This window comes from Caloenas nicobarica, chromosome 22, assembly GCF_036013445.1.
Source record: "Caloenas nicobarica isolate bCalNic1 chromosome 22, bCalNic1.hap1, whole genome shotgun sequence".
Classification (NCBI taxonomy): Eukaryota; Metazoa; Chordata; class Aves; order Columbiformes; family Columbidae; genus Caloenas; species Caloenas nicobarica.
Genome location: NC_088266.1, coordinates 4937966 through 4950160, shown reverse-complemented (window position 1 = coordinate 4950160; position 12195 = coordinate 4937966). Strand labels below are relative to the sequence as shown.

Sequence of the window (12195 nt, the reverse complement as noted above, 5' to 3'; positions counted from 1 at the left end):
CTCGGACCCAAACCTGGCGATATTTCCGTGCCCTGGCCGAAGACCAGCTCTCACACAAAAGATGAAACCAAAGTGCAGAAGTGTTTAAAATTTCTGGTGAAGCAATGACAAGACGTCCAGGGGAGGTTACAGTGGAACTTGTCCAGCAAAGTTTCTGTGGGTTTAAAAGCAGCAGCCAGATATCTCAGGGAATTACTTGACAGCCAACGTGGAACTGGACTTCAGCGTCCAGTTAATGGTTAAAAGCAGCCGAGGGCTCTTCAGCTGAGCAGTCTGCTTGCAAACCATTCTCCAACAAGTCTCTGGAAATCCGGTCTGCATCATTTGCTCAAACCTTGCCAGCTTAATCTGAATAATAACAGAGAAATGGTCCCTACGAGGGTAAATGCTATCAGTGTAGGACCAGACAGGAAGATAAATTGAGCAGCACACGTGGCTGAGACCTTTTAAAAGGACCAGTGCACTTCCTGTTCTCACATCTTGAAATCTCAACACTACAGTAGCAACACTGGCAGGAGTTCCTGAGTCACTCTCTTCCCAAGAGGTCAGAACTGTGAGCAGATGTCCTTCTCCAGATCCATTTCTCTTCTTTTCCCGTAGCCAACATGCCGTTGATTTAATTCACAATGCTTCTTTGCACAGCAATAGCAACCATCATCTGAACTTCATGGAACACTTGCCAAACAGCCCTGTCTCAGCTTTCTGGTCATACTGTGGGAAGCCAGGGAAGCACCAAACATGGGCAAATATTAGTGTGATTTCTGATGTGCATGGCAGTGATGCCAAAAAAACCCCACCATGCTTCAGGAGCAGTGCCCCAAAGTACTAAGAACGTCACAAAACCATTTTTCTACTCAATATTCCTGAATATTTCAATACATAGTTGAATTTCAAAATCAATTTATTCTATCTATTCTGCTTTTGTTTTCACCACACAGTGTTCGACCCAGTGGATATTTGCTGCCTTACAATTCTGCGCACAAAGATGCAGGGAAATCAACTTCTCACACGCAACTCGTCTGTGGTAAAACAAGGCACAGAGGAAGCATTTGGCATTTTAGAATCAAGAGATTCCCTTATACACAGGCAGCTCCACTGTTCTAAAACAGACCGTGTGTGTTACTTACTACCTACTAAGCACAAAATAATTAAATTCCTTATGTATAATGATACTTGACTTCAGTATTTCGCGAAGGGGAAGTGTTTTCCCCTAGATCTCCCAGCCTCCCCAGTCTGAGCTTTGCACAGATCTCCTAAAAATCTGCCACTGCACAGGCAGGAGCTGTATTGCACTTAATGAGGCACTTCAGGTTCAATGAGGTCCTTCATCTTTTCAGTTCCAGCTCTGCGCTTCTCCCTTCCAGGCATGTAAGTTGGCTCCTGCGCCATCTTCATTAGGTGCTTCTTCTTCCTTTGGTTATAGCTCCACAGTTCCTTCCCCTCCGGCCTGAGGCAAGAAAGAGGCTGAGGGGTCAGAACTCTGGGGTTCTGTTTCCAGATCTGTCACAGAGCTGTTGTGACCGTGACAACAAGCCAGGAAGGCAGCGTTTTTGAAACCTGGGTGCCTAAATTTAGGCGCCGGACACAGCCTTTTTTACTGAGATGAGAAGCATCCAGAGGTCTTGCTAAAAAAGAGCACTAATTATGACAGTATCCAAAGTCTCATACTTCTGTCTCCCCTCCCACTTTCATGTCATTAATCTCAAATCTGCATCTCCCGCGTACTTCAATAGCCAAAGCTAACGCAAGCTTTATCTTCAAACCCTGTAAAACCTATACTCCCAGTTCTTCTGAAAGCTACACTCGGTATATACTGTCAACAAAACCTTCACACGTATGCCTAAAAGGTTAAATGAGAACCACATATGAGTCTGATATGAGTTTCTGATATCGAGCAACGCATTGACCCACCTTCCCTAATCCTCTCACCATACAACACCCCAGTAGGAAATAAAAGCTGCTTTAATTTTTCTCCTGGGAATTCACAGTACTTTTAACATTCTCAGAACTGCAACCAGTAAGAGTAATATATATGCTTGGTCTGTAGACTATTGTATGTGTATATAAGAATTTACACAGCTCAGTTTTTAACTAATCTCACCATAAATCCATAAAGCATGAAAACTGAACCTTCCAACCAACACTTTACATGCACGCCCTTCCTACAGACCTGCAAACCCCTCAGAAAAGGCTCTCCTTTAATCTCTATGGTGACTACACACCTTCTTTTTTAAAGAAAAAAAAAAGTACCAAAAATAGGTGCTACAGATGCACAACATTTCAAAGTGTCTATTTGGTACCGTGTGTGAATCCACAGGGAGACAAAACAATATTAGAGTGTACATGTACGGCACTATATCAGATGGACTTTGCGAGTAATCCGATTATCTCTTCTATGAAATCAAAATAGGTACGGAGGGAGGTTTTACCCTAATCCTAGCGCCATCTCTGGGAATGGTTTATCGTGCAGAATTACTTAACAACGGGAACGGGAACCAGGGGAGGGTTTTCCAGCTTTCCGCTGCCATCTCCTCCATTCGGAGCGAGCGGGGCAGCAGCCCCGGGGCCGGGCCGGGCGGCGCCGCGGCCGCCGGCAGCTCCAGGCGGGGAGCGGCGGCACCACAGCCGCCCGCGGCTGCAGCCAAGAGCTCGGCGGGCCGGGGGTGGGGGAGAAATTTGGGAGGAGAAGCAAACGCCGAGCCGGAGCCCGCGTGGGGCCCGGTTCGGCGGGGCTGCGCTCCGGGAGCGCTGCCTGGGGCCGGCCCGGGCTGGCGCCGCCCGCCTCCCCCCGGGGCGCCGCCGCCGCCGCGGTCGGAGTCGCCCTGGCAGCGGAGCCGAGACGCTGATGAGCCGCCGACACGTTGCAATTAGCGCGGCGGCCCCGGCCGCTGGCTCCCCCGGGGCTCGGCACGGCGGGGCCCGGCACGGCGGGGCACGGCCCGCCCGCCTCCGCGCTCCCCGGGCGGCCGGGGCCGGGCGGCGGGGACGGGGGAGGCTCTGCGGGGCGATAGCCTGGAAACAGACGCTTGGGAAAGGCTGGAGGCGCTGAGCCGCGCCTGGGAAACACGCGAGGCGGCGTCGCGGGTGAGTGCGGAGTGACAGGAGCAAAACCCCGCACAGCGGGAGCTGCTGAACCCACCCGCGGGGTAATTCAAGGCTGGAGAAGCACGGCGAGGGCACACGGAGGAGCGGGAGAGAGCGAAACGCGCAAAGAGCAAAAATAAACCGTGCAAGCTGCACATGCAAATACAGTCAAGACCAGCACACCAAAGCGTCAACCGACAGGAACTGTCAGGGCAACAACACCACAGAACAGGGTCACAAATGGTGGCCTCATCTTGATGAGCCGCCGAGATGCGTTGCTGGCACAACTGCACCATTACTAGCATTTTGCACATCAATATTGGTGTTTTTCTGAATGTTTTAGCAATTAACAGCTTCCATCCTGAGATTTTCACATTTCTGTTGTGACCTTTGGACACACAGGTACAGGCGTTAGACATCGGAAAAGTCCTGAGTCATCAAGAGCCGCGCTCCAGCTGAGTAGGATAAAGGGCTTTTTGTATTTCAACAAGACAGGTAAAAATCTCACTTATTTATCATCAGGGTCCCACTTTCAATTTTGCCCTCCTGGAAACCATTTGGGATGGGACAGGCAGATTGTATCTCAAGCCATGACATTTCAGTAAAATGCCACAGGTTATCATAAAACGATGGTGTTTCGCCTCATATCATCAAGACATATATTGAGGAGTTTTTTTTTTCCTCTTGAGCTTGCATTGCAGAAAAAATTAAGCACAGCAATCTACAAAGTATCTGACTAGACTCAGCCTAACACCAAAGAACACGTCACAAGTAACATTCAGGTCTCGCATAAACTTTCCCCAGTTTCCCGATGCCTTCTACTGGAGTTACAATGATGTCTGGAGAAGGACTTGCAGACTACACTTGTTTCCATGCCAACAACCACAAAAAAGGGTTATTTCAGATACAGAGTAGCTAATTTTCAAATGACAAAACTATCTGCCATTTAAATTATGTTTGCTTCTCCTAAGCGGCTAAGGGGGGGTCTAATCCATATTGTGGAGTAACTACCTGCAGTATCTTTTTATTAAAATATAAGTTGCTTTGGAAGTATGGAAACATGAGAAAGGGGCTTTGTGGCTGTGCCTGCAGACCTGAGGTGGGCAAACTTTCCAGCAGAATCTGAGGGAATTTTACCGGAGCACATCCCAGCCTAAGAACTTGTTGGCCAGGGATATGATGCTAGCGCTGCCAAAACAGGTGAATAAAAAATGGCAATGAGATAAGCATGGAGAATTTTAGTCATACTGCTGTGCACGCAGAGGAGAGGCCAGGAGGGAGCAAGAGTCCTGACAACGCAGATCCCAGTCTGGCAAAACTCTCATTGACTTCAGGGAAAACTCTGCCTAAGGAGGGGTGGCAAATTTCACACCTGAGAAAGGACAGAAGAACATGATTTAATCAGGAAAGTTCTCTAAGTAGAACCCTTAAAAGGATGCAGCTATGCCATCATGATATGTGCGTTATCGTAGCAGAGCTTAGAGATGGCTTCAATTACATTGGTACAGTCAGTGGAGTAAAACCCTTACATAAACAGGTTAATTTCTGACCTAAAATGCAAATGAATTGTTTTAAAGGTGTTTTCGTGGGCCCGCTGCAGATATGATTTTAACTAATATGTAGGTCATAGGTGCAAAGAACATAGCACTGCAGGAATCTGTTCAAGCCTTTACATCATTTGTTCTTTGTTTCAGGCAAGAAAATCCTGAGATTTTTTTTTTTTTTTTTAATTCCAGAAAAATGCCAGAATGCAGCTTCCACTGGGAGAAAAAATGGCAGCGCTCAGAGCCCTCCCGAGCAATTGCTGGGGAACTCTGCCAGGAATTAGAACTTGGGGGGAGTGGGGGGCAGAGGGGAGAGTGCAGAGCAGAAAAGGCCCACAATGATGTGAGAAAATAACCTCTTTTTAAAAGAGAGATGGGAAGAAAAGTGTTGCTTCCTAGATGAGTTTTGAATGTCAAATTTCAGCAGTTTTCAGTGCCACATTATAAACCCTTGAAAAATGAGATTTAAGGCTTCTTATCAATTAGATGAACTACCCTTTGTGCTCATAATTTTTACAGAATTGCAAATCTTTCTCAGTCTCTTCTTCTCCTAGAGCCAGGGGGGGGAAAAGCCCTGAGGAAAAAGCTGAGTTCCTTTCAGGGATGAGCTGTTCATTCTTGAGGCAGAGAGCCTGGAGGGCTCTGTACAGACCCTAAATAAAATGACAGTGGTGGCCCCACAAATTTGTTCCTAGGGTTAGCGCTCTAACTGACCCTTCCCCATTCATCATAGTGATTCAGTCGCTCGTCGTGAATGACACAGCACGACACCACATGAATTATCTGTGACCTTGAGCCGGAGCGGCTCCTCCAGCTCAGGTTGGGGTCAGGAGGAGGGCAGGAGGGAGAAGCTACTCTCTTGGACCTGGGGATTCGCAGAACGCTTCAGCCTCCAGAGCAAAAAGGTGACGCGTTCACAGCACGAACCTGCCCACGTGGCCCAAGGAACAGTCCTGTAATCTTGGCCATCAAGCCCAGGGGTGGTGTGTGAGGTAATGGTGTCTCCAGGATGGTGAGAAGCCCATGGGAACTGCGTTGGGCGAGTCAAGTATGGACACAGTGACAGTCCGGGCTGATTGCACCACAGCGGCCGCAGCCAGGACGAGTGATTGGGAACTGCGCAACCCTGGTGTCTGCTGCAGACTGGTTTGCCACCATACCAAGGAGCTAGCAGATTGGTGGTGTTTCTACTAGAAGCACAAATTATTGGGTGTGTATCATTTGTCTGAAAGTTGTGCTTTTCTTCTTGTAGAAGGATGGAAGATTAGATCTCACCTGTACAATCTCCTTTGATACTTTTAGTCATAGAGAATGACTTAACACAGTTTACTTTAAGGCATCTTTCACAGACAAAAACAGGAACACAAAGTATCATGGAACTACCAGCTCTATGATGATAAAAGAATCACTTGCTAACATGTCTATCAATAATAATGCCAATCTTGCCTCCTTTTGTACACACCATCCTCCTCACAAGAAAGAATACGAGTTGAACATTCCCATAGCTGGCACAAAAGAGAGTGGAGCTGGGGATCCATGATTGGGGTTAAATGTCAAACTCATCAAGGACACAGCAAGGATACACCATCCCTGTTATGCTTATAAAGAAGGAGAGAGGCAATGCAGGAGGAGAGGAAGGGGACAAGGAAGCAAATAAATAAGGACAATGCACAATTTATGAAGACAAGAAGGTAGTAAGTGCTACTCACCCAGAGTGTAAATTGGTATTGATGTCACAACGCAGCCCAGCCAAAAAATAATGATGATGGTAATTTAGGGCTTGCACTATATCTCACTCAAGCCACAGTCCCATCCAACAGCAACTCTCACCCTGCTGCTATCTTCACCTTCTCTATTCATTGGTGTCCTCCTAAATCAAATACACTCAATGTTGATTTGATTATATGGTGTTATTTTATTTATCATCCATCGCTTACTCTTCTACTCTCCTCACAAGTTCTCCGTGGGCACCTCAGTCATTTTCAGGTACGGGGCAGTACTCAGAGGAACAAGCCTGTCTTTAGGACACTGGAATTAGAACCCTTATGCTGGTAGGGATTCATGCACTGTTCCCAGCCCTCATCTGTCATCCTTTAATCTCTCCTGTTTTATGCTCCAGATCCTGGCTACCCAGTCCTGACTTCCCAGGTTTACAGCCCTGACTTACTTCCCTCCTGTAGCATTTTACTGCTTGGTTATCGGCCCTTAGGGGCCTCATTTACACAAGTGCTGTTTTCGCTATAGTTAAGACTAATTCACTGGGTTACAGTTTGCTCTTACAGTCTACATTCTGTTCAGTTCCCAGGTTCCTCTCTCCTGCAGGGAGGCAAAGGATTTTCTAATGGACAGAAGATTTTTTCTTAATGGGTATTAACCCCCCTTTGGGTGTTTGAAAGTCTGAATTAAATTCTCCCTGTTTCTCTTTCATGCACATGTGCCCTCGGAGCCCTTCCTAAGGTCTGTGGGACCTTGAGAAGGGGACTTCATGTGGGATCTGCTCTCCTCAGCCAAGCTGATGTTCTAAGGCAATGGCAGACACAGTCCTGAGAAAGCCTTGGAAGCCAGATGTGTCCCTACTTGCACCTCCAGTCCAGCTGACAGTATTCTCTTCCGAGAATATGCTAGTGTGTGTTTTCATTTCCATCCCCCCCTTTTTTTTTAAATTTATTTTCATTTTCTCATTAGGGAAGGAAATAGTTTCCTTGTCATTTACGCTCATTTCTTCCCCAAAGCTTTATATGTTTACTCTAGGACCATTAGATTTCTAGCCTTCTAATATACACACATGTACAGATACAGGTAAGCATACACACAGAGATAATATATATTGGTGCAAGTATATGGCTCATTTCAGTAAATCTCCGCAAACAAGGCTCATTTTCCAGTGCCGCTTGCTTTCACAGCTCCAACTCCAGCTGGGTCTGCGATTTATTTTGTTTATGGGCCAGTTTTCATGTAAAAGCACAGCACAATCAATGCCCTTCTCTACACGGACGAGGCCAAAACCACAGAATCTCCTACACAGAGACAGACAAGGCCAAGGCCCACCTGGTAACCCCTGTGTGGCCGCAGGGCCGGACCTAATGTGTCTAAACCAGAGCAGCCTGGTGGGACTGCGGAGAACAGGCAAGTGGGACCCATGGAAGCTGCACAATGTGTCCTGTCTGGGGTTGCATGTCCAACAAGACTCAATTCAACTGCCAAAGCAAATGAAAGAGAAACTCTGGAGTCACATTAGAACCTCCCACATGCCAAGATCAAGAGTCTCTTGAATTCTGTTTCAGTCCACTATTTAGTAGCAGCTTAATTCCAAATAGCACCATAACAATGTCAATTACATGAAAAATTAAACATGAAATTGTAAATAACACCCTCTTTTGCTGTTCTGTTACTTTCACAGGAGCAAAAGTTTATTGCTAACATTTCTTAGATTTCTCAACCTATTGTAAGAAATAAATAGATATCGCTATTTTTTTTAATAGATAAACTGTGGCACAAAGAAATTAAACGAGTTGCATAAAGTCATACAATGAGCAGTTTAGGAACTACATCAGTGGATCCATTCTTTTCTTCTGATTTTTGTATTTCTAAACAAGAAACCATCCAGGGGTTTGGCGCACACTTGCAAATGATTTTCCAAAACTACCAACAGTGGCATAACTCCATTCCTATAGAAGCCACTATTCTGTGAACAGAATTAGACCAACTTATTATCTTAAATGGCAACAAAGCTAAAGTGGCACCAACTGCGGTTCAAAATTTCACCCAAATGCAGAATCAATAAATCCCCAGAGGAAGTGACAACAGTACAAAACATACCAGCATCAACAACAACAAAAAAGCAAAACTAAAACCAGAAATGAAAACACAACCACAAGAATTTAAGGGTTGTAGAGAGCAAGAGTTCAGCGCGTTACAGCATGGTTCTAATCTGCGATACGGGCTTCTGGCTACTATGGGATTGCACATAAATAATAATATCCCACAGCTGCAATTTTGGGGTTTTTTTCTCAAATTGGCTTATTTGGCAACAATGACCACAACCAGATCCTCATCCCACACATCTTGCTTTTCTTTGAACCCCTCATGCATCATACTCGGATGAAAAATAGATCCCTTTTTAGAAAGGTATATTCAGACATACGGGAGTGTTGGTCGAGGTTTAAGTGGCTGGTAACGGCATGAAGGGCTGGAGCCAAGTGTTCTAAGGACAGCGGATACATTGGAGATGACATCCTAGGTGGTTTTCAGGGCTACATATATACATGTGGACTTACGTGGTAAAAAAGCCCTTTCTGCAAACTTAGTAATCAATTATGTCACCCCACTCGTTTGGAAGGAAAACAACCCAATGTTCCAGCATTCCCATTTCCAAAGAGAGTCTGAATCCCAAGTGTTCCATACCTTGCTTCTGTTGATGATCCCATTGAGCACCAGGATGTAGAGGAGCTTTGCTTTGCAAGTTCTTTGTGCTCCAGGCAGGAGTTTTCACTCACTGTGTTCAGTGAACCTAAAATAATAAAGGGAAAACTTAAATAAATTAAGTTCTGCCTCAAAGGCAGTTGTTGAAAAGCAGTTACTAAACAGGAAAATGGGCAAAGGTTCTCCCCCGTTTCCAGTATCATCTGACTTCCAGCTAGGGCAACAAGACCTCAACTGGAATGTCACGGCAAAATGAGCGCTAAGGCGCTTCTTCCTCTACGGGACACTGGGGAGAGGATCACTGGTGGCTAAAGTGCAAAGGGGTGAAAAACACAGAGACCTTAGATGGAAAACTAAAAGCAGCAATTGAAAACGGAAAGCGAGGGAAAACAGGCTGAAACAAAGGCTGCATTCTTCCACAAAACATGGACCCAGGGCTGGAAAATGCATGGGCCAGAATTCAGGGCAGATACACTCCAAGACTCATCTGTCCTAGTACCTCAGGTTCCACTAGTACTGTTATAATCAGAAATAAAATTATAAAAACCAGCTTTTCCTTCATCATAAGCTGATAAATTCTTATCCAAGGTCCTCGAAATTGGTATAAAGACCTCCCCTGACTGCAATAAGATGAAGGCCACTCTGGCCTTTCTTCCAGAGATTCTAAAAACTAGCAGCCATGCTCTAACCTGAAATGTTCTCTGATCATTCCGTTCTCTAGTAGCTAACAACCCTGACACCAAAATGTTGCCATGTTTCCCAACAACCTGAGCAGTATCTATTCACATCGCATAACCTCCAAGGGGTTAAAAGCCATTTTGTTCTGGATACATTCTGTGTGACTCAATTTTTAAAGCACTAAATTGTAAGCTGCAAAGCCATGTCATTATTTACTTTCTTAAAGATAACGTGGAGCCAGTTTCTCCCTGTGTCTCTCTCTGTTTTGCTGCCTTTTGGCGTTCTTTGTGGCTGCTGCACGGCTCAGTAATTCCCAAGTCGGAGCATATATGGAAAATCCCTGTCAGACAATGGCCCAGGAGAGGGAAGGAGGAAGCTCCATTCACACCAGACTCACTTCTCTCGTAGCTCCCCCTTCCCCACACCCAGGGGCCTCTGCGACCACCCCCTTGTCTCCTTGTTTTGGGGACAGAAGAGCAGAAGCCGTCACGCTCCACACCCATTTTGGGGGAAAGAAAAGGGGGAGCGGAGTGCGGCAGAGGGTCACTGGGGAGCAGAATGAACTTGTTCTCCGAGAACCATGGCGTCCAGACTGGCGGGTTTCTTTTATCCTGTTTCACTTCAGTAAAAGCCTCAATTAACTCCACATTAATTATTAAATCAGAACAATGCGTCTTTGGGTTCCAACAGCTAAATTCTGTTACTGCTGTTTCTTTGGGGAGCTTGGCTAGTTTTACAACTTAGGACATAAATATCTTTCTTCAAGGAGATCCTGGGCTGCTGTTTTTATTTTCCTCTCATCTCCTACTTCCCAGTATATCTTCAAACTCTGGCTCTTGTAGGTAAGTCTCAATAATACTTTCTGCTTTCTTGCCCCAGGTTATTTTGGAGACTGATGGCTTTCCTGAAGTCTCCTGGAGAGTCTCTGCCTACCGCCCATGAAGTTCTAGGACTTCCTGAGGAATGAACGGCTCTAGCACTGCAAATATAATATAAACTATAGTAACAGAAAACTGGGAGACTGCGTACACTTAAAAAATAAAAGTAGTATAGAAAAATAGACCTAAGCAGATAACAAAATTCAACAGGCAGCTCTGAGCCGGCAGCTGGTCAGTCAGCCATCTATTCAGTCTCCCTTCGCTCTTGGATTCCTGTTTCTGCTTCAGACTGGGGAGCTGGCAAAACTTCATGCTTGACCTGCACTACCACCGACAACACGTGATTTGTTTTGCCTCTGTTGGAAAAGACGGCAATATTTGCTGCAGCAAACTTACTGTCTGTCAGCCCACGTGTCCTTCAGTGATGCCATTGACCACAGTTCTCCAGCCCTTCTGGCAGAAATGATGAGGGGAAGGGAAAAATCTAGAGTAAAAACATTTGTTAGAGAAGCTGCTTCCACATTTCTTTTTTAAAAAAGCAGAATGGTCTAGAAGGGGACCAGCAACAAATATTTTCTTCTAATCTTGCAAATGTTTCAAGATTAATGAAGTTATCATTATCAATCATGATAAATACAAGCAAAGGTGCCTCCCTAGGGATAACAAAATCCATATATTATTGCCAATTTGGAAGGGATTATCAGTGGCAAGTGGAAAAGTCTCTCTAAAAAGTTTAACTATGGCTTATTTTAATGCCCATCTCCATTTGCATTTTTGGAAGACGCATTTATGGAGTAGAATTCTGAAATTTATGCCAAAAGAAAAAAAGGGGAGGGGGGGGGCAAGGACAAAGAAGTGGCCTGTTGAGACTTGTCTGCTTAAGAGAAGTCCACATGTTCACCCTGGAAAGTGGAAAAGGTCCAATACAGGGCCCCTTGATACCTCTGCGTATCGTGGATTTCTGTCAATAGAAATCCTCTGATGCCACTCAAATTGCTCTTCCACACCAGCATGACAGCAGAATCAGAGCCGGGTTCTCTGCAGGGGAAAAGAGAAGAGAAACAATCTGAACGGTTTTCATTTGCATCTGTGTCTCACGCTCTGCGCCATTTAAAGCAAGGCAGCATAGAATTATTTCTCCCTTCTGTTAACAGGGTCTAATAAGAGCAGCAAGAACTGTTCACAGCTACATCCCTCATCTGCGCATCTCGTAGCACAGACATTTATCAATCAGCCATCACACGATTCATTCCTGTAAGGCACATCGGGATGTCTATCCTCACTCTATAGGTGCACAAACTGAGACCCTTGGAGAGTTGGTAGAGAAGCTGGGAATAAAAGTCAAGAAACCCTAATTTTATAGGCCCTTGGTAGAACCTGCAGATGACACCGGGTTTTATGCTAGATAACCCACTGTTTGCTAAACAAGGAAGAAATGTGCTTTGCTGCCAAGTGTGAAAATCAGTGTGCAGCCACAGGATCAAGGCATAAAACCCGTCCCTAAGGCCAGTCAGGTTGGTCACCGTGATTCATGGATTTACAGAGGAAGTCCCATAATCTTATTTTAGCAGCATCCAAGCACAAAAGGG

The 12195-nt window shown here is 45.5% G+C and overlaps 1 protein-coding gene across 4 annotated transcripts in view; it reads right to left on the bottom strand.

The window, feature by feature from the left end:
* SAMD11 (sterile alpha motif domain containing 11) overlaps positions 1-11074 on the bottom strand; it is a 139328-nt gene extending 128254 nt beyond the window's left edge. For all 4 annotated transcript variants that reach the window (XM_065650040.1, XM_065650038.1, XM_065650036.1 and 1 more), the window contains exons 1-2: positions 11003-11074; positions 9033-9138 (exon numbers count right to left, since the gene is read on the bottom strand). The gene's annotated coding sequence lies outside the window, so the exon portion shown is untranslated. The remainder of the gene's footprint in view (positions 1-9032; positions 9139-11002) is intronic.
* Positions 11075-12195: the final 1121 nt, after the last annotated feature.